Here is a 19526-nt window from a genome sequence, read left to right as displayed (position 1 = left end):
CAGTTGGCTTGCAAAAAAGCCCGGACAAGCAAAATAACACACGAGAGAAGGTTCCATAGACTGCTGGACACGCTGTCGCTGCATGCGAGCTCACATCTGCATACCCGCCCACGTAAAACACACAGATTGAAAGTTCATTGATTCCACTGGGGGAGGGGGGGGGCACGACTACACGCACATGTTCCGTGTGCACAAAACACACACATAATACTTTGTAAGCCCTCCGCAGGTTTTTCGTTGTCCATCTCCCTTTAGTAATCAAGTTCTTATTTAATCTTCGTGGCGATTCCCCTTTAAATCCCAGGTCAAACATCACGCAACGGCAGAGAGGGATGGAAGAAAGAAGGGGGGAAAAAAAGGCAGAAATGAATGTTTGGAGGCTTTTCGGAAACTTTCCAATATGCCAAATGACCCAAACAGTCTGTTGTTACAAAACTGATGGCGGTGGCTTGGCTGCAAAACAGAAGCAAAACAAAGCACACATCTGCCATCTTGAACGGTAACTGTGGCGACAGTTGTGTGGTTTAGACGTGGTGTGCTGAAAAATGATTTCCAGTGTGAGCAATGGATTTTTTTTTTTGTTTTACTGTTCAGGGTTTATTAATATTGATTTTTTTGGGGGGGCTGTTTTCTGTCAACATAACGTAGTCATGGCAAATGACTGCAAATAAGGTTTTTACACAAACACATCTTGGCATATAGTGTGAAACATTATATGCATAATTGGAATTAGAGAGATGGAAGCGGGTGCCCAAATACCAGAGTCTGTGCATATATATATATATATATATATATATATATATATATATATATATATATATAGTACATTTTTCTGGTGACAGGACAGGCTGTCAACATGCAGTAAACAAAATGAGAGGACAGAGCCAGGGAGCCGGTTTTATAGGTGAGGGAACATGTCATTACAGAAGTGAGACTGTGGCGCTTCAATTATCCTCCTCTCATTCCTCAGTTTTGTTTTTTTTATTGCTTCTCTCTCTAACATCCCCCGTCTCGTTGCAATTTGCGAGAAAGGACTAGTATTTCCCGTTCTTGCCTTTAATTGCTCACTTTCTTTTTCTTTGCTCACTCCAGTTCCCAGTCAAACTTTTTTTATAAAACTCTTAAGGTAACAATGTGCCAACTGTCTGAGCTCATAGGTTCACACGACATTAATGGAGCGGAAAACATAAATAATGCCCACATATCTCATTTGAATAACGATAATACCTGATATTGTTTCCCATTTTATTCATTAATACTTCATGTTCTATATGCTGGAATTCATGGAATTCAGCCACAGCCCACGTAAGGGTCGCTACGTCCCATTCAGCCACAGAGACACCATTGTCATATGAACAATAGACGTGATTTGTTAAATGGCCGTGTGAAATTTAAGTGGCCAGCACAGTGAGGCTAAGGAGGTCACACTAGGGCTTTGGCAGCGATACAAGCAATACTGACCGTGGCAAATAATGGTACTGTAAAAACCTCTCAATGCATCAGCCGCTGACCTTTGCTATGTGCTAATGTGTCGACTAACTGAGCTCTCACCTGCGCAGACTCTGGCACGTGAGCACCCGCCTCCATCGCTCTAATTGTAGTGGCTAAAGTTAATCGATGCACTGCAAGGACGACCGTCAATGAACACAGAGCCTGGCTCTTACAGCAGTCCTCCTCTCGAACAAAGGCAAACCCACACACACACACTCATCGTGCGCCATGCAATGCAGATGACTAAAATTAATGAGTGGATAATATATATTGTGCTGTTAATCACACAACTCAGTCATTTATCATTCAGATGAACTGTTTACTGTTTAATAGTAAAGAAGTCTGCCTTCCAGCTGACTCTTGAATCATGTCGCCATGGGATGATAAAACTTATTTCACTTCACTTTAAGTTTTCTATAAATATTCCTGCTTTTAATGCATTTAATTCTGCTTTAACTTCCCAATAATCACGTGACAATTATTGCAATGACCATTCCCAACTAAATACTGCTGAATGCTCCTTTACCTGATGGTACATGTATTTACAAAAAAAAATCAGATTTCAAAATATGTTTTCCCCTCAGATATTTTTCTACACGTTATCCCCCGTGTATTCATCCGTCTAAAACATCCAATACCCCTGAAATAGGAAACAAGAACATTTATACAGCCGTGTCAAGACATTGTACCCCAGAGTCTCTAACACAGTAGTTTATCATTTTGATCTGTGTTCAATGAATTCACAGCGGGAGATTTCTGGATTGACCCGCAGGGCCGCATGTGAGACTCGATGTATCAGACAGACCACTAACTAAAATCCGTTATGTTGGGTTTTTTGTTGCTTATGCACAGAATACAGAAATTGATGCTCATGGCAGCATCTACATTCTCCCGAAATATTTTAATATGCTGTTCCTATTTATTTCTAAGCCACACTAGCAGCATGGGGGACGGCAATGCAGCTCTGCTGGATCGGTCTGTTGGTCAGGTCATCACTGTGGTCCAGACTGAAATGTGTCAACGACTACTTGAGGGATTGTCATGGAAGTTTGTACAAAGCATTATTGTCAATAAAGATGTTCATTATACTACAAGTTTTTACCATTTCAGATTTTTTTTTTTTCTTCTTCATGCAAAGTCACTGAACTCTGCTTCCCCTCATCTTTCCACCAGTGCCACCGTGCGGTGCACTGATTTGTGGCTTTGAGTGAAATTTCTCAACTACTATTTGGTATTCCCTGACATTTTCCCGAACTCTGCGAGATTCACAGCGAGCAAGTGGGCGCTCTAACCCCGACGCCACAACCTCGCCTGAGCTAAATGCCTCACACAACAACATTCTTGGTTTACAATAGAATACTACGAAACACATTTACTTTCTTAGATTTCAGTTCTATTTTACAATACTTGGTACCATCTGAATTATTATTATGCAATCGGTATTAAGCACTAGATTCATACACCTATAATGGCATTCATTTTACTGAAGGGTTTACTGAAAAGCAGACGCAGATATGTTGGTTAGACTTAATTAATTCTTTGCACCATTAAAGTTGATCTTACTATATTTTCTTAAGGTGCTCGTTTGGATCGGTCTCAAAGACCTGTTCAAAAAAACCAGCATGGCTAGATAAATGGTAACAGCCCAGTTGTGAGAAGAGCAAGTGAACTGGGAAAAAAAAGAGCTGCTTATTTCAGCTTGTTAAAGCTGAACGAGGTGGAAGACATTCAGCACAGCGCACAGACGGTAACTCGGCCAATGGGAAACTGCCAACAAGGCTGCACGCACACACACATACAGAGATGTACTCACACATGACGACAAACATCCAAACAGGCACTTCTGCCTGCGAGCGTGGCCTCGAAGTGTAGCCATCACTGTGATCGGCAACACTTCATCAAGCGTGGGAATCCACATCCAAGCTATAAACAGCAACCCCACAGTCTCACACACACACACACACACACACACACACACACACATGCACAGTCAGTGTATGTGTGTTGGTGTCTTTCCGCAGATGGAAGTTGTCAGGGGCACCAAGGGAGGAAATGGGCAGATTAGGATTTCTGAAGGCTGTCTTCTTGAAATCTACCTTTATGTCAAAGTGAAACAATCCCAAAAAAAAGATAAAACTTGTGTGTGTGTGTGTGTGTGTGTGTGTGTGTGTGTGTGTGTGTGTGAGCGCGCGTGCGCTAATATGCAGCATATCTGTGTTTGTGTAGCTATATGCAGAGAGATCGAGGGCAGGACACAGGAGGAGCACAACTATCTGGGACAGTGCAGTCTTCGCCAGTTGGATCTGCACAGACACTGAAAAGCAACTCGACAGCAGCTCAATGCAGCACTTAAAAATCAAGTAATACTTTATATATGCATATTTGCCTATAGCGATGTCTCATTGTAACAGTGCTGGAATGTGTGCTCGTGTGCGTGTGTGTGCGTGTGTGTGTGTGTGTGGGTGTGTGTGTGTGTGTGAAGGGTCAAAGTGGGAGGTGGGGAGTTATGTGAGAGGAAGTGAGGTACGTTGGAGGGAAGGGGGAACCTTTGGGAGTGGAGTTCGTTTCCCTCGCTTTCCTGTTTTCTGTTTTGTCTCAGCACGTCGGGCCACCTTCTTATGTGATCAACGTGATTTCTCTCACTCCCTCGGATTGTGTGTGTTTGTAAATATGTGATAAACTGAGAGAACGCTGGAAGATAAACTGAGAAGTAGAGCGGATAAACAGAGAGAACTGAAGTAGTAGAAGTAATCCATTGTGAAAGTGTCATGGACGTATCTTAGCACAATAACGCTGTTATCACGACGCCCTCTCTCTCTCTCTCTCTCGTGTGTACATGACACGGATCTCAAGAGGGAAGTGAAAGATTTACTTCCATGTCCAGCTAAATATACTTATGAAAATGTACCTGTCTGTGTTTAGTCTGTATATTAACCAGTCTCTCTCTCAGGAAGCAGTGTGTCTTTTTGTTGATCTAAATAACGACTCTGTGGAACATCTACACATCCCCTTGGTGGTTACCATAGAAACAATGAAAGTCTGGTGATGCGCTGCGTGCGAGAGAACATTTGTGTGCAGATTAAATATAGTTTAGGAGATGACAAAACTAGGCTTAAATGTCACGAAACAGGTGTAACATTTAAAATTACATTCTCAAGTTCAAGTTAGTCAGTATCTTCCCGGCTTGCATGTATGTAAAATATATATTGAAAAGCAACACTCCAATATTTCATTGAAAGCCTGCAAGACACCAGGCAAGTTAGCTGGACTTCAGTATCAAGTTCAAAGAGCGTTTTATCTAACTGCCTTGTAAAGAACAGAGAAAAGTGTACAAAAAGGAAACTTTGTCGTGTCATGTTCTTTATAAAGGACTGTGTACATTTATTGTCCGTATACCATATACGTTTAATTCTGTTCTTCTAAAAACTCTCAGACAAAAAGTGGGATGCCTGTTCTTCACTGCAGTTTCATTTTGTTTTGACAGCCAGAGGCCTGGTTCCATGATAGGTTTTGTCACCTAGAATTTATTGCTTATCACTATGTCTGAAACTCATCACCAGGCATCATCAATCTGTAAATCTATTTTATGAGCAATTTTAAAAGAGGACACGTGGAGACAAAGATAAAGGGGGCACGAAAAAAATCAAACAGCAAAGGATCCTCATTTGCAAGTTTTTAATTTAAGAGAAATTGAGATTTATTATAACTTGGGTCATTATTCTTTTGCATACTAATAACAATGAACTCAGCAAATGAACCGACTGAGATTCAAGGGCGCAAAAACATGTCAAAAGTGAGTCGAACAGAGCAAGAGACGAGCGGCCAGCTATCGGAAAGGTGAGTCAAATATATTTGGAAAGAAAAATAAAGTTTAAATTATTACCTAAACTATAAATATCCAGACTGTTTTCCTGTAAAATGAGAAAAATGTAACTGATTTTTTTCCAGTGACCTAAATTTCTGCTTTACCTTCAGATGAAGTGGTTTATATAATCAGACTAAACCGCTGGGCTTGTTTACAACTGTCTGGCTCCTGTTTTCCTCCCAGATCTCAGCAAAAACGTGTTGACTATAAAGTTACATAACTGGTAAATACGATGACCAAAACTACTCAATAAACTGGAATACAGTGCTTTATGTATACTTGTTGACCATTTTTCATGCAAAAAGGACAGGGTTTTTTGTTTCTACACCATGTTGTCTGTTACATCATTCACTCACAGGTCGTACAAACACATACTCAATAAAAGATTTCCTTTACAAAAAGAGGCAAATAGAGACATGTTACCTGTACTACTATCATCATTAGCCACATATACTGCACAAATAAGTCAAAGTTAAACTAGACACTGATCCACTGCTGGACTCCCACAGACAAGAGCCGTGAGACATTTCTCCATTATCTCTCGGCTCATTGAAAACTCAACGGGTGGGCTCCTTGTGAGGCAACACGACGAGGCTTTCTCAGACAAGATGTTGCACACAACAAGTGTCACACCTTTACATAAACAAACACTGACATGACACGTGCAAATGAATTCACGGAATCTCAGGAGAACGTCAACTCGCTGTGGAGACATTAGCACCCACGAACACACAATGTGAAAGTGGATGTGGCTTAATAGCTGCTTCCAGAGGGGCTGTGTGTGAGAACGCAAATGTTGTTCCAACCAGCCCCCGTAGCAAAATGTCCGCAGAATGTCAGAGTGAGCCCACGTGAGAATACGGCGGGAATATCTCCGGGGGCGGGTGTTTATGACTGTAAACAAAAACACCGCTCTCCACAGAGGAATTATCATCATGTCCGTAGAACGTTCCGTAGATTTTCTGTTGTTTTGAACTCATGCGACTCAGACAATCTCCCGCTGAGTTTGCCTCGTGTGAAAGGCAAACTCCCGAAAATGTCTACGCGTAATTCTGCATCCGGACATTTTCCGTTCATGTCTGAAAACAGCTTATGTCGTCCAGATAGCTATTCATTTTAATTGCACCACATTGCCATACCATCATGAGTTCAGTACTGTATGTATGGCGCTTTCTTGCTCAAGCCGTGTCAACTCTCCATCTCCGTGAGCACAGTCCCAGAGCACCCATGTAGAATGCTCTCATGCACCGGATGACAGGCACACAGAAATGGCCGGTAAAGAGACCGAAGGGGTTCATGTAAAAAGTTTTTTTTTTTTTAACGGCTCCGCCAATGTAGCAGCCCACCGGTATTTGTCCCGGTAGTCACACGATGGGGAATTCGACTATGCAGCATACATGCTGACACTACATTGCCCTAGTCCGATTCTAAGCCCACATGAATACAACCAGACAGACAGTGATCCCATACATCCGTCTGACTGGCAGCTTCAGCAGGGAGCACGTTACAAAGCACAGTCGGGGTTAGAGGGTCTGCTGAGAGGGGCCGCAGATCGAACCGGGGGGGATTTTTTTAAATCATCAACTGCATCAAATCAGTAACAATTGAAACAATTCAATTTATTCCCAGTAAAATGTTTCAGCAAGACCTTTCAGAGGACCATCATGAATGTCTACACACTGTGTCAGTACATGTTCCCTCATGAGCAGGGGAAGTGATTTGGTGTTTAAGGATAAAAATGAATAACCTTTGTTTGAGTGGCCCTTAATTCAGATGTTTGGCGCTTTATTGCCACAGCGAACGAGGACACAGTGAATCATTTTCCACAGTCGCCATTAGTGCTCCACAACAACTAAATGGCTAATTAATTTTGATCTAAACAATCAACAAGCAACAAGTGCAAGGGCGGACAATAAAAGGCCGGCTGCAGCTGCTGCCACGTGCCCAAACATGATGTGTGAAAGAAAGTGAGACGCATACTCACCAGATTATTTATCTCACACCGAGTGTGATCCGGTGTCTCACAGAACGCACCCTGCATAACATGTGCGGAGCGGAGCCGAAACTAGAACCCTCTACCTTCCTCTTCTCTCCACAAGTCCACATGCACGGCGACACCAAACCCCGTGTATTGCTGTCAAACGTATATCAAAAATCCCCTCTGTTGTCTGCGATTCACAACACACTCAGCTGTTCTTCACAGAGTGAGGGTGGGAGGGGTAAAGGCAAAGCTGGGACAGGGAGTCGGAGCGATGAGGGGCAGGTCCTGCAATACTAAAAAGTCTACAAGCCGCAAGTCAGATGTTCGCGAGGAGGAGACACCACGAAGAGTGTGCGAACCAAAGTGACTTAAAGAACTATACCAGTGTGTTGAAACTTTAAATATCACAACTACAAGTGCCGGTACGGTTGAATATTAGAGAGTCCTCACTTTTGTTATGTCTGCCCACTGTCTGTTATGTGGGCAGTTGTATGTACCTGCCTAGGGTTGGTTATGGGTAAACTTCTAATCAAAACCGTCTCTGTCCACCACTCCCTCCAGAGTAAATGCAGCTGGAGTTTGATCTTTGATTTCACAATCACAAAAAAAAAAAGAAATATGTGAACAAGTACAATCAAGACAAGACTTCATTACTCAAGTGTTCCAGGTTTTTGTTTTTTTCCTGATAAGACAGTTTTCCGATAGCTCTACTGCGAGTTTCACCCAAAAGTAAAGTCTGCGTTCAACGCTACAGAGTGCGTTTGAAAATACTAGGGGCACTCAGCGGCGGTCGTACCTGAAAATGAAATGCAAGGGAAGTCAAACGTTGCAGGTGACAAAGGCCCTGTTGTCAATAACACAGAGTAAGCACTTCTCACTGGAATACACACCAGAGATTTACGGGGGAAGGAAGGGGGAGGGGGCCGTGGAGATGCGCGAGTAATACCGGGACGCTATTATCTCTTGAGCCAGTGTGGCAGCAGTTTATCACAGCAGTCAATCACAGAGTAATCATTATCTGTGAGAAACTCCTTCCACTTTCACCGCCGTGGAGCAATTAGTCAGCTTCCCTCGCTGGGCCGCCGGAGATAAAGATTTCACAAAGAGTGGGTTTGGGCAGACTGAATGACGGTTGCTATTATGTCTGTATTTTATTTGTCTCTTTCTTTTTAAAAACTAAAAATGCCCTTTCTTTAACACTTGCATTGTGGTCCGCTTCTGCGATTTCTGGTGACATGTTCATTCCAATAGCTGTTTGGATGGTCATTAGAAAAACGATCCATCCTTTCTTATCATTTGATCGATCAACAAATCACTCGTTTTCCAAATGAAACGTGCTACACTCTCGCTCGTTTCAGCTTCTCAGGTGTGAAGATCTTCTGCTTTATATTAATGTAAACTGAGCATCTCTGAGTTTTGGACTGCTTTAGACGACAAGCGACGTGAAGCCATCACATTAGATTCTGAGAATTGTGATTGGCAACTAGACTAATAGACCAAAGGATTCGTGCTGTAGATTAATAAATAACAGCATTGATTCTAATAGAAAAAATATGACCTGCGGCCCTAAACAAAGCCTGGTCAATTAATCAATAACCAAGAAATCCAGCTGCACAACAGCTATAATCTGCAGTTACAGCAGAGGGTATCAGTGCAGATCACCGTTCACTCAACGTCTCGACTGGCGCTCTGGCTTTGCTCATCTTCCACCTTAGGAATGCCATTCCGCCGGTCAGTCCATAATTCCCGCTCAGGGTTCCCAGTAATCCCTCTTCTCCGGCTGCTCCGAGCCTGCTTCCTTCCCCACAGCTGCTGGCTGGCCCGGCTCGCTCTAATAATAGGACAACAATGCCCGCCCCACGCCCGAACACAGCGCAGCACAACTACTGCACAAGGCTAAAATCTTCATCTTTGAACACTTTACATGGAATCTGGTTCTTTTCAAACAGCTGTTTTCCAGAACAAAAGTTATCTATTGAAAGATAAATGTTTAATCGACACAAATCTTTACGCCCAAATGCCAGAAAAGGGGCAACTTTCTAAATTGTTGACATTCAGCGCTCCTGTGTGTGGGTAATAGACGGCAGCGTGTAAACACATGTTGGTGGAGGAATGATGATGAGGCAGCACACTCGGGTGAGCTACATGTGGTGGAGGAGTTACAGAAGACACTGTAATCACGCAGGAGCTGATAGACGAAGACGCACACACTGCTGGAGCAGTTAAACACTACTTTGTGCCTCGGCCACAGAGTTGTGGAGAACGGGACTACAAACATGGCCGGACTGGCTACGAATAAATGTCACATTTATTTTGCCGGGTCCTCTCAGGGAAGCATCCTGCACGCATGTACACAAACACAAACAGCAGCAGAGAAGGGGAAGCATTCATCAGAGTGGAGAGATTGAGAGCTGCACTGAGCCTTCCCTCTGATCTTCTGCTGTCCCACTTGTGGAGGCAGAGCTCAAACTCGCATGTTGCAGCTCTCAGCGTCTTTGAGTCTTGACATTTATTCAACAAGCTCTCCTCTCCTCGTCTTGTTTCCTCCCATAAATAAAAAAAAAAAGACAGTTGGCTTCTTTCAGCCTCCTTCCTCTGACAGATGAGTGTGATAATGTTGTTTCCCCCCCCCCAGGCACGTGAAAAGCTTCCCTCCACACCTTCTCCTCTCCTTCAACCCCCCTCCGCCATTCCACCGTGAGAGCAGTCACACTGAAAAACTCAAGCATTTGTAACTCAGACCCCCAGCCTTTAATCTCACTGACCTGACTGGCCAGTGAAGAGTGTTCAAAAACAAAAAAAACAACTGGAATGTTGGCGCTCACCTCAGACAAGGTCCCAGCGCTGCGGGGAAAGCAGAAGGAATATCATCCTCAATCCTCACAGAAAACCAAGAGCAACAAGTAGCAAGTCCAGCGATTTCTCCTCCCCTCTCTCGCACTCCTGCTTCCTTGCTCTGTCTCTCCCTCTGCTTCGCACTCATTCAGACTGCAGTAGCTGCAAGAGGGGCAAGCAAGTATGCGTGTATGCGTGTGTGTGTGTGTGTGTGTGTGTGTGTGTATGGTCCTGTGGACTCCTGCAGGGGCACTTAACAGGGTTCAGGTCCTCCCCCCTCACACAGAGAGAGAGAAAAAAAGGCTCACTCACTCTCTCACACACACACGCGCACACGCACACACACACACACACACACACACACACACACACACACACACACACACAAACACAGAGGGCAGGAGAGCATTCTCTTTGTCTTGTGTTGTTTTCTCTCACTTCCTTGCTCCCTGTGTTCAAGCTCCCTGTTCCGCAGCCCCTTTCATATGAGAAAGTAAATGACAGAGAGCGACTGAGAGTGTGTGTGTGTGTGGGTGTGTGTGTGTGTGTGTGTGTGTGTGTGTGTGTGTGTGTGTGTGTGTGAACACAGGGAATGCCGTCGTGCGTCAGCGCCTGAGGCTCAGAGGAGGAGGAGGAGGAGGAGGAGGAGGAGGAGGAGGAGTTTAGGCCTCAGAGAGCTAAATTCCTACCTCCCGTCCAACCAATCAGAAGCCTGGTTGCAGTTGACCAAAAACCGCGGGGCCAGGCCGGGCCTCACGACCACACTGCAGCTTTAAAGCATTAGCAGAAGTTTGCTGTGCACTCGGGACACACTCTCCAGTGGCTCTATGGGAGAAGAGATCAGTGTTTGTGTTTTTATCCTGGGCAATTACGTGTCTTTGTTGACAATCGCACTTTGCTCTGCCCAGCTAACATTTCAACCTTGAATAAAAGAATAAAATAGTTATTGTATATGTATTGCAATGGCAAGCCAATGAGGTGCTAATTGCATAATTCAGGCACAAATGCAATTTAAAATGTTACAAAAGTCATGACGTATGCTAGTGAGGCGATTGAAAACACAAATGTCTGTGTAGGCTGAAAGAGAAAAGGCTGTGTTGGGATGTTCCCATGTCCTTCCCTGGTCCCTCCCTCCTTCCTGCCTCAAGAACAGCACTCTCGAGTTTCGGCTGCTGTCCTCGGCCAGACATTTGTCAAGCAAGACATTTGTCCACAGAGGTGACATCAGATCTCCTCCTGCAATTCACACCAGTCCACTCCTCCTTCAGTGTCTTCCTTCTCTCCTCCACATCCAGTCAAGCCAAAGCCTCAAAAAATATATATCATATGATTATAACATATGGTGTGTTAATACAATCTGCTGCTATATCTTGTTAATTTCGAGACAAAATCTGAGGCCAAGCTTCCAACTCTGTATCACAGTAGCATTGCTTCATGTGAAAATGCTTAAGTGTTCTCATCCTTGTTTTGTGATCATCAGCATGTTAGCGTGCCTATTACCACAAAGCACTATCTACTGCTCCAGCTGATCTGAACTTCATCAGTTGTGTGCAGGCATTTAGTCACTGACAAAAGCTGTGAAATTGACCGATCAGCAAATCAAATGTTTGGCCTGATGGTGTCAGATGACGAGCGAAGGGATCAACAACATTGCAACAGTTTGATTTCCCCGATTGTTCATGTTTCCCAAACCCCAAGATGATGTTTTGTTTCTCCCACAAACCAGAGATATTCAGTTTACTGCCGTAGAGGAGCAAAGAAACCAGAAAATATTCACATGTAAGAAGCTGAAATCAGAGAGCTCTGACTCTTTTCTTCTTCATAAAAACGACTTAGACTGATTAATTGGTTTTCAAAAAAGTTGGTGATTAATGTAGCCGACGATTACTAATCTAGTAATTGCTGCAGCTCTAGTACGAATGTGATTCCCAAATATCATGGGAATCCATGTAATATTTATCAGGTACTTTCATTGAAAAAACAAATATGGTGGCACAATGAGAAAAACCATGGGCTCACCAAAGTCAACAGGATCCATGGGGACCGTGACTTACTGTATAAACTCAGTCATGGGAATCCATCCGACTGTTGTTGAGATATTTCAGTCTGAGTCAAACGCGTGGACTGAAGGATCAACGGTTTAATAATTATGCAAAAGCTTTCATATGCAGTGTACTAGTTGTGGCATCAACATGTGCTCTATAAGCAGCATTGTCACATTTAACAAAACCTTCACAAGAGACAAAGATTGAAAAACCTGCTTTCAAACTATGCATGTGTGTCTACTGTTGCTACTTAATGTATTTCCATTTATGTCACCTTTTATAGACCATTTAGTTATTAAATGGCCAATTTTTCGTTTAAGGTAAACAGACTGATCTGGCAGATAATTGCGGAGACCAGATGTTTCCTTGATTGAAATGCTTTTACATCTATAATTTAGCTAATTACAATTATTTCAACAGCGCATTAAGAAAGCACATTGGGTTTGGATAAACTGATGACAGACTTCGCTCTGTATTCGGCGAGTTGCGGCTTCCAAAACCAGAATAGAAAGAGCCCAGTTTCCACACGCGTCCGGTAAATGTGAAATGGTACGAGTTGCTGTGCTGCAGAGGGCTGGTGACGGCGACATCGGGGAGGATGAGATGAATATGTTGATCTATGACTTTCATGTGTTTCTTGCTCTGGAGGCATTCGGCATGACTATAAAAATATCCCAACATCCTGTTATGAGTTTGTCTTTTTTTGTTGTGCAGCAAAGCTCGGCGATGAGAGCTTTATTTTGACACATTCTCGCACGTGATTACTGCTTTTCCAAAGTTCCAAAGCAGCTTCATACAATTAGTGAGGCTTTTTCCCCCCCTACATTGTTGGTTTAAAAGCCCAACAAGCACAATTTAAAAGTAACAAGAACAGAAATATGTGAGACAAATATCCAAAGGTATATTCACAAGTGAACAGAGATGGTATGACTGCCATCAAAATAAGGATACGAGAATTGAGAATGGCTGAAACGCACATTTAGAGGCAGGGACCCACTTACAGAACAAGAACCCCCAACACGCACAACTTGGTCTTGATCGCCATCTTTTTTCTAGAGTTCAATGCAGTTTTAGCATGACCCAGGTCAAATCAGGAAGCCTATAGGATGTTTGTTTAGGCCAGAGTTTAGCCAATGTCTAATTCCACCTTGAATAAGCAATTACCGGGGAAAACGTTGGGAAAAAGGAGGAAGTGAGAGTTAAAAAATAATGGGAAAGACAGAAACCCAATGGCTGAAGTACTTTGGTATGTGGGCTATAAGGTTACACATGGACAAAGAGCGAAGCGGTGAAGTCCACTCCAATAGACAAGTCGGACACGCCTCTCCTTTCATCTTCCCCTCCGTCCGTCTCCCTTTCTGTCTCAGTGATCGCTCAACCCCTGTCACTCTGTTTGTTTTTGCAGACGCAATTTGTGTGTGTTTTTGTCCAGGAACGTGTGAAAGGTTATACGAACACGCATGGCGACAACTATGTTTATGCAAGGATTGGTTTTCTTTGTGCTTTCGTGTCTCTTTGGGTATTTCAAAAAGGGTCTTCCTCTAGAGACAGCAGGTGTGTTACTGGTGAACCTGAATCAGGATATAAGGGGGAGATGAAGAAGAAAGAGAGCAGGATACCAGCGACGAGCAGAAAGTGAGGAATGTCAGTGACAAAAGAGCAGAATCATCAGCGGAAATACATTATTTGCATAATGTGTGTTTCTACAATATCCTAATGATGTGCCTTAAGAAGTCATTCTGCACTTCTTTTGACTAAATGTTTGTCCCGAAGCGAAACTCTGCTGCCACAAAATGCCACTGCTCTCCTCAGACAGCCGATTCTATGTGTTACCAAAAAAAAAAAAGTACCACATAAAACCGTCAAATTTCATCAGTTCAAATCACAGTGTTTGGCTGGTGATGTGTTTCCTCTTGCCAGTAAAGGCCCCGAGAAAGAGGAATGTGTGTTTCAGCTGCAGGAATAGTTGGACATGGGACAGTCAGGAATGCCAACATTTGCCATTTTGAGACAAAGGCACTTGTGTGCGGCACGTGGGGTCAGGGCTGCTACCATGCCTTCCATGCCAGCAAGTGCTTTTTGTGGAAGGATTCCAAAGGGAATTCGACTTATATAAACGCCTGGAACTTGGGGGTGGTGGGGGCTCAGCAGTCTGAAACGCACGCACCGCATAACTACCGAGGCCGCCGGTTTCAATAGGCAATTCATCACTTAAAGTCCACGCCCCTCTCTGCATGCGTTTTCTGTCCCGCTCTACTGTCAACTATCGTGAAATCCCCTAAAGCTGCTCATCCAGGGTGACAGTGAACTTTGAGTGCCTCGTCACCGATTGACAATTGTGTCTGATGCAAATGTTTTCCCCTGCTTCACTGTAAAGCCACGAGATCTGAGCATGCAAGTCGTCGTTAATGCTGGGAGGGTTAATTCTTAAAGCAGAATCCTTGATATGCTGCTAAAATTAGGTTTCTATACATTTTGTAGGAAATTGCTACTGGATTACATTTTCTATTACCACAATGAGGACATGCTAAGATATTTGGCAAGCTGCAAATATTGAATGATACTAATACAAAACAGAAAAGTGTTCACAGACAACACATTTGTTTTCTCTCACAATACCTTATGGTATAATATCTATTGAATTGACCACCCTATTACAGTGTTATTCTTATGTTTAGGCGGTCAAGGCATTTACAAGGTATGGGTAGGATTGTGTTCTCGTTTATTAAAGAAAACAAAATCTGACACAACATGCTTATTTATACTTCACTTAACAATTTTTCCTAAATTTTACCACAGACTGGACTCCGCCAGTCTCTGGTGGGATAGTGATGCATTTTCTACGCCCAGCACCCTCCCTGACCACCCCTCTGTGCCTCCCCAGCCATCAATGGCTGTAGCTCTGCATTCATTCAAAAAATATGTTGACTCTGAACATAATCCAGCAAGTGAATTATGTTTCTGCCGTTGCAATTCAGTTGCATAGAAACGTAACATCCATGCAGGAGAAAGGTAATCGAGAGATCCTTCATAGAGTAGAGTTTTATTTTCTGATAAATCTAATCACATTTTGCTGACTGAACTAAAAGAAATATATTTGATGTAAACGCTGAGATTGTATTTTTAAAGCGGCAAACAACTCAATCTTAATATTCATAAAAATGGGCAATTTAACAGATTTACAGTAGTAACCTTTAGTGCCGCCTACGAAATATTAAAATGCCTCCACATGGAGTGAAAGTAATTGGTTTAGGTTAAGCAAAAATCGCTGTTGTTAAATAATAACCTTATACACCTACCTCTCTTCTTTAATGAGGGGGCTTTAACAGACAGTATACACGGACAGAACGTGACAGCATATAGAAAAAGTTGTAGCAGTTAACCTCAATTTCATTGCAACAGTGAAAACAAAGCAGACAGAACGGCAACAGATTTCGAATCAACCGTCTAAGGTTTGATGTTGCTGCTCTTCCAGTCCCAAAGCTCCAATTTCAGGCTCAAACCAGCACATTTTCCCACCGGTACTGGTACTGAAATACATACCCCGGTGGATCAACGGAGCTCTGTAGCTGGGTAAACCACACAAACAATGACGGAGGGGTAAACAAAACACTGATTAGGATCAGTCTATCTCACGATTCTAGCATCCTACTCTGATTAGAATCTCCCAGTGAAAAAGACTTAGGTCTGCGAGTATCCGTGGTCTCTCTCTGACTTCACCAGTTTACACTTTCACACAGTCAGTATTTTCCACCTTCTCTCATTCCCTCAGCACTCTCTGGAACTCCGCGCGGGACCAGCACATTGGCCCCGACATGTGAGCGTGTAACAAGCTCACGGATGCGTTTGCCTCCGTTTTTCTGCCCCTTGAAGTCACTGGTGCTCAGACACACATCACGCACACCTCGATGGCAAAACATACCACGGACACACACACCGACGAGCACGCTTAACGCGCTCAGCGTGTACATAACACGACACAGCGAAGGCACGATTTGTGCATACGTTCCAATTTCCCCCCACCGCTCTATTGTCTCACAGCCTCTGCACTGCTTTCCTCTGTTCCTTGCCCCCCCTCCCTCCTTCCCCCCTCAGCCGCGCTCCACTGACGGACAGACTCCCATCAGGGCGGTTTTCTGACAAACGGGGCCAAATGGAGTCGAGCCACTGTTGCTGCTGGCCACAAGTCAGCTCCCCGAGGTTATTGCTTAGCTCTGCTCTTACAGTGTTATTTATATCCACCGTCGCCCCGCTAGTTTGGGTTTGATGAACTTTTCATCTGCCGCGTGGACGTCACGGCAGTGGATCTTTTTCTGCCGTGTTTTCCTACTGTAACCTACAGGTGTGGATGCAGGACTAGGTTTCACTAAAGGGTAACATCATTATTTTTTAAATGCTAGATTTTCCTGTATTTCTAAATTCTGAACAATTTTAACAAATCTCACATTTTCCCAAAAAAAGCTGCCAAAGTGAACAAGATTTAGAAAATAAAAGGTGGAAGTAAAGGGAACTACAGTGTGTGTGTGTGTGTGTGTGTGTGTGTGTGTGTGTGTGTGTGTGTGTGTGTGTGTGTGAAAGTACTGGAGTCAGTTATGGCCCTTTTTTGGTATCTAACAATCTTCACCTCCATTTGGATCGAAGGAAGCTGGCCCAGAATTTAGTTTCAGCTCCGGAGATACTTTTTCAGTGGGCTAGTGACTCTCAAGTAATGATCTAGTGAAGCTCTGGTTGTGGAGTTGCTTTTAGGACTCACGATAGGAATCTTGAAGTTAGGCTACTTACATTTATGACAGTTTCATAGTTGAAAAAGCAAAGACATGTGGGGGAAAGAATAATGGGGAAAAAAAGTTAGAGAAATTGAACTGATATTTGAATCTGTTTGCCAATTGCTTGATTGTGGTTATCACTATAAAACCGACAAATGACATGCTCTTACAAAGAAACAAAACATCACAATCAAGAAATTGCGACTCTGCAGACAGCCAGTTGTTTTCCTATGATTGTCTCCTTTACAAAATTCAACCTCAATCACTCAATTTTACATTTTAACAAACAACATGATGATTTCCAAATCATCTAAATGCATTTAGTTTTCTTCTTCACCCTCTCGAACCAACCAGTGATCTGTGACTGGTTTGCTCTAGTTTGGAGTGGTGGTCTTTAGTTCCACTGAAAACTAGATCGCAGAGGAAATGTTTAAGAGACACAAATTCCTTCTGTAAATGTCAATCTAACTCTAACTCACTCTTCTGAGACATTCACTAGTTCTGCCTCCAAAAATGTGCTATGGGACACATCAGGACCTGGCAGCGGAAGCCACAGAAGGACATGTTCAGGGATACGATTATCTAAATATGCAGTGTCAGACAAGTGTGTCCTTGACCTGCATTAAGGTATGTCTACTTAAAATACACAGTGTTAGCTTGAAAAAGCTTCTGAACGTAGACCAATGACACGAGTTCACATCTTCCGTCTCTCCCTGTGTCCCTCTCGGCTTCCAATGCCTTATTTTTCCTGCTTTTTCTTTTTCTCTCTCGTTTCGAGTTTCTCACTGTGCAGAACGATCCATTATGCAAATAGCCACAGCATTCCTCCTGTTGTGGCTGATGGCTGCATATGTGTGTGACGTTTATATTTTTTTCCTCCTCCTGTCTTAAGAAACATTCACAGTTTCCTCCACAAATAGAGTCAAGCATGGATGAGAAATCCCATCACAGGCAGCCACTCGAGATGCATTTTGAGAAGAATTTTAAAGCCAAGTGTGAAACACAGTCTCAACTGGATGTGGACAGAATCGGAATGTTTTCATGCACGATACCTTAAGACAGTTTACTAAATACGCTTGCTTTTCGCTCACATTCAGCCCCTCCTTGTCCAGCCGTCGCTATTTCCTTCTCTGTCACACAAATACTTTGACAACAGACCCGTTCGGGAGACATCCCATCGAATCGATGGCCCAGTGGACACAGGTACGATCCACAAAGTTTTTAATAGACATAATGTCCAGCTGCAGCAGGTGGCAGTTAAAACCACTGTATACTACAGGCTTAGCACCAAATGGCAGACAAAAGTTTGTGACAATCCAGTGAACATACAGTAGTGAAGCATATAAACCCAAAAAGAGATTTCCCCAGGGTGTTGGTGGCGACCAAATCCAGAGCTCAAAGAAAGTGAATGATGGATTTGCATTCATCATTGATGTTGTTGCTGAATGTGTGAATAAGCAAACAAGGGAAAACAATGTCAGTATTGTGTTTTTGCTGCCCATGGTGGAGGTTAAAGGGGACCTATTATGTTTTTTCAGTTTTCCCTTTCCTCTGGTGTGTTATATATGTTTTTGTGTATGCAAAGTTAAAAAGCTTACGGTCTGTAGTGAAGTGAGCACCATCACCATATCACCGACGTGCATGTCTAGCGTCTAGTCTGGGATGCCCACCTCAAAGCAGAGAAAAGCAAGAGAGAGAAAACTTCCCACATGTGCTAGAAGCAGTTGACCAATCACAACAGAGTGGGCCAGCTGGCAAATCAGAATAGACTGGGCTTTATTCGGGAGGGAGGGGCCTTAAAGAGACAGGAGCTTAAACCAAGTGTTTCAGACAGAGGCTGGAACGAGGAGCTGCAGGAATGGACAGTCTGAGGAAACTGATGTCTTAACTGGGGTTTATTGGGCAGAAAATTTGATTTATTGTACACTACCTGCCCATGCAGCAATGCATAGATGACCAAGTGAATAGATTTGAACATATAGCAAGTATAAAACCCAGGTATTGTTCTCATTTTAGGGACAACCCTTAACCCACAAACCAAAGTACCTGAAATACAGAAATTATCAAAAGTGGGATTTGACAGAATGACCCCACTTTGCCAGCATGTCATGACACCCAAGATTTAAAATCTAGATTTACTACCCAAATGATGAAAATACAGAAACATGCACACACATGCCTGCACACACTGCAGTTGGAAACAAGGTAGGGACTCATCTGCCTGAAGACTGAAACAATAAACTGAACAAAAGTCCCCATAACAGAATGAAGTTGACTTGACCATGAGGCCTGGCACCAGATAACGCCTCCTCTTTTTAAACATTTTCAAGATTAAATTTGTGAGCAGACAGCCCAGTTCCTAAATTTACACCCCGTGTACCACCCAGCTCCAGAGTCTGGCTAGATTTTAGCACATGACAACACGAGCAAGAATAAGTCTTTTATTAAAAGCCAAACATTCTTCAAGACAAAGCCCTGTGGCACTTTCACCCACAAGACCGCAGTTTCATCTGAAGAAAATCTTGGAATTTCAGTCAGAAACC

General features: G+C 43.3%; 1 protein-coding gene across 10 annotated transcripts in view; it reads right to left on the bottom strand.

The window, feature by feature from the left end:
* Positions 1-19526, bottom strand: part of dab2ipb (DAB2 interacting protein b) — a 143535-nt gene that overhangs the window by 97502 nt on the left and 26507 nt on the right. For 2 of the 10 annotated variants that reach the window (XM_035608499.2, XM_035608500.2), the window contains exon 1: positions 10163-10317. The exons of the other annotated variants lie outside the window; for them this stretch is intronic. The gene's annotated coding sequence lies outside the window, so the exon portion shown is untranslated. Of the gene's footprint in view, positions 1-10162; positions 10318-19526 lie in introns of those variants that run through there. 10 annotated transcript variants of the gene reach the window in all.

This window comes from Scophthalmus maximus, chromosome 20 (genome assembly GCF_022379125.1).
Source record: "Scophthalmus maximus strain ysfricsl-2021 chromosome 20, ASM2237912v1, whole genome shotgun sequence".
NCBI lineage: Eukaryota > Metazoa > Chordata > Actinopteri > Pleuronectiformes > Scophthalmidae > Scophthalmus > Scophthalmus maximus.
The sequence above is the reverse complement of the archived record's forward strand: the minus strand, read 5'-3'. Positions and strand labels throughout refer to the sequence as shown.